This window comes from Oncorhynchus kisutch, linkage group LG3 (assembly GCF_002021735.2).
Source record: "Oncorhynchus kisutch isolate 150728-3 linkage group LG3, Okis_V2, whole genome shotgun sequence".
In the NCBI taxonomy this organism is placed as follows: domain Eukaryota; kingdom Metazoa; phylum Chordata; class Actinopteri; order Salmoniformes; family Salmonidae; genus Oncorhynchus; species Oncorhynchus kisutch.
This window is the reverse complement of record NC_034176.2, coordinates 66,588,804-66,592,693: the sequence shown is the minus strand read 5'-3', so window position 1 is coordinate 66,592,693 and position 3,890 is coordinate 66,588,804.

The following is a 3,890-nucleotide window of genomic DNA, read 5'->3' as shown; positions in this document are numbered from 1 at the left end:
TGTTAGCATTCACTTCAAACTTCCCAATACACATTTGAACGATTTAAGTCGGCTCAAGCAATGTCTCAAAAATAAAAGGAATTACACGGATATTTACACCTCGGGAGGGATGGTAGGCCTACTTGGCAATTGCTCACATCTCAAGATAGGCCTATAACAATTCTGGGCTAAAATAGTTAACTAATAAAAACCAAAAATGACTGACATCGCATTATTGCTATTGGGTCAAACTTTTTTAAACATGTTTTTTATGTATCAATAATGATTGGAAGCAAAGCTCTTATACCGGCATGAGTAATCTCTCATCACGGAGATTTAGGCCTACGTCCTCAAATATAAGGTATATCCTTTATAATGTTGGTTGGGTGAGTTTATTTGAACTCTCTGGTGTGATTCCATGTTTTGATAATACATCTACAGGCTACATTAAATTATAGCCTACTAGGAAATCCACAACGCCTAAATGTAGAATTTCATTTTCTTAAAATACAATGTTCTTGCTAGCTTTTTTTTAGCAATAAAATATTGTATAATCCCATTTTTATGTATTTATTCCAACCTAATGGCTACTTATTGATGAACATCTATAAAATAGTCTATAGGTTACTGTTGTTGGACATCTATCTAGGGGAATATATTGACAATCCAAGAAGCGGCTGACAGAATTTTAAAAAAGTGGACGGAGTTGTATAATTTTGAAATACCCCGCAGTGGTGCTTTTTCTCCATCACCACAGCTCCCTTTTTTTCACAGCATGGGCAACACTCCTAACGTGTCTGTTTCACATCAAAGACGACAAAGACGAAAAAGTGACATTGATTAATGCAACCAAAACATCCCATCTTCTACCTGTCGCCTCTCCTTTTAAAAGACTACAGGGAGCAGAAGATAAGACATACATGTAGACAGTGTCACTTCCCTGCTACCACTCCACTCATTCTTCGTTCATTGAGCTCCCTCTGTTGGACAAAACATCAACTCGAACTCGGTCTAATACAGTAACATGCCACCCTCTGATCCTAGTTATAATTTAATTTGGTGGCAACTTGATTGATCAGAAGGTAGCCTATATGATACCAATGTTTTAAAGGTCAAAAGCCTCGAGGGGATTTATATTCCCTATGAAATAAATGGCTATTGAATTATCTGAATAGCATTGCTCTTTAGGTGTTTGAAGTAAGGTATCAGGTATACGTGCAGGCAGTCACCCCTGATATCAGTGCAGACAGGTCACCCGTGATACAAGTTAGTATTCAACATCCATCCATCTTTGAGATGACGTGGAAAACGGCCACTAGGGGCAACCGTGAGCGATGTTACCTTCAATCAGGTTTCGTAAGCATCTGTGACTGGTTTCAAAGGGTGCATGTTTGAATCCAGCTATAGAGAGTTGTTTTGATATATATTTTTTAAGCCAACCCCACACCTTTACAGTTACTTTAACCATTTGGAGTTGGTGCCTAACCGTAAGAATTAGGAGTTGATGCCTAAACTTAACCCTAACAAACATTCTGAGTTAATGCCTAAACTTAACCTTAAATACTTCGAAATTAGACATTTGGAACAACTTAGAAATGTGATGTTTGAGAAACATGGATGAATGTCTAATTCTGACATGAGACGGTGAGAGTTTGTTGAAAAGTGTCTAGGGTTAAGTGCCTAACCCTAACCCAACACTCTCAGAAGAGGACAGTGGTTGGCTCTACACAATATTCTCATTAACATTAAAATGGGTCAATATGATAAGACATGAATAGTTAACAACACATATGTATAGCCAAATGAGTCACATTATCATACAGGCTAGGCTACTGCTATTCCATGGCATTCTCTCAAAATCCACATAGTTTTATGCTCAACATCCCACTGGGCACACCATGTCATTTCAACGTGGATAATTGAGAAATATTTGGTTTAGACATTGATTAATGAGATTACAATTAACCCACTCAAAAAGACAGCAAAAAGATTGTTGAATTTCCAATGTCTTATCGTTATGCTTTCAACCATCTAAAATCACAACCAAATTCCAATGCAAAAACAATGTCTGTTTTTTTTGTTTGTACAAGAGATTAATGTGTTATCACTGTGCTTCATCTAATAGCAGAACCAAATGACCTTGGTGGATTGCAGATGAGATTACATTAAAGTACATAGTGCAAGTGATCAATGATGTTCGAGAAATTGTTCAGATTATTACAGCAATTGTGAAGATCTTCACAGACCTGTGATCGCCTATGCAGCATTATATGATTACATAAGAAGACATTTATAGTTATAGTTACCTCAAAATGTGACCGTGGATGTGTTACTCATTTTAAGGTTGAACATTACATTTGTATGTAAAACAGCCTTAACATTAGTCTATTTGCTGTACTACAAAAGTCATTTTGAATTGTGTTGACAATGCAACCAAAAACCAACATTTAATGGAGATGTATGTACTGCTTGGATAGCTCCATCTGAGCAACTGGCTTAAACACATTCTTTAACTTTTATTTTTTGTTTAGTTGGAGATATGAATCCAATATATCATTTTTTAACTTGTGGACAAGTTAATAGACTATTTATTAATTGTATTTCAAACGTGATATTGAATTGTGTTTGGTAGTCAATGCAACCGGATATCAACATTTGAAGGAGATTTATCTTCTGCTTGGATAGTTCCATCTGTGCCACTGATTTACTCTGGCTTTAATTTCAGTTTGTCTACAAATGAAGATATGTTGGATTCATATCTCCATCTCAACCAAAAATCTAAGTTAAAGAATATGACTAAATCCATTCAAATCAAACTTTAAATGCACTTGAAATAAAGTTTGATTTGATTTAGTCCTATTCTTTAACATTTAGTTGAGATGGAGAATCCAACATATCTTAATTTGTAGACAAACTGAAATTAAAGCCAGAGTAAGTCAGTGGCACAGATGGAACTATCCAAGCAGAAGATAAATCTCCTTCAAATGTTGATATTAACTTGAAGATTACATTTGAAATCAACCCAAGTTTGAAACCATAGGCCTATATGTATTGTGTATGGTCTATTTTAAGTTTAACCCTGAGTTGAATTGAAACAATAGCTGTTTAACTCTGTGAAACCTACTCGTTTGAATGATTTCGATAGCAACAGTGAATTGAGTTATTAAGAGATCTCTCAATAATCATTCTCACAATAGCACATTGTTAGTAGTCAGTGACAAATATCAACGCTAAAATGGGCTTGGTTAAAACCCTGGATTGGAGACCAAATGAATAGCTGTAGATAGATCAACTCTCCACTAGGAAGTGCTGCTCATTTTATAGTTTTTTTTCTGATAGTGGTTATAACTTTGAAGATCTGACTTTGTTTCAAATGTACAAATTCAACATATATAATACAATGTTTGTCTATGTTGAAAATCCGTTACAATGATTGCAAAATCCTGTGGTTGAAATTCCAGCCTCAAAACAACAGTTTAGATTATTTACTTTAAAAAAAATCCAATGTATTTTCCACATAGATTCCACACCACAATTACGTTAAAACGTTGATTCAACCAGTTTGTGCCCAGTGTTATCAACCATATAATTACAACTTGAAATAATTACTTTGTTGATCGAAAATAGACAAGTTGTGAGTGAAAGCACACTGTCTAAAATTCGTGCGTATAAATGCGCACTGTCCACATTCAGTCAACTGCTGACCATTAGAGTCAGTTTGACCAATCAAACACTTATTGACCAATAAAGCACTTAGATCCAACGAGTGCACCCCTGGCGGTAGCGGTGGTGATGGGGGACAGTTTCAAGGAAGAAAAATATTAACAGGTCATGTCTGTCGAGTGTACATAATACACGTGTAGTAGGCTACTAAGGGGAGGAGGGGTTACGTCCTAAACTACCGGAGAGAC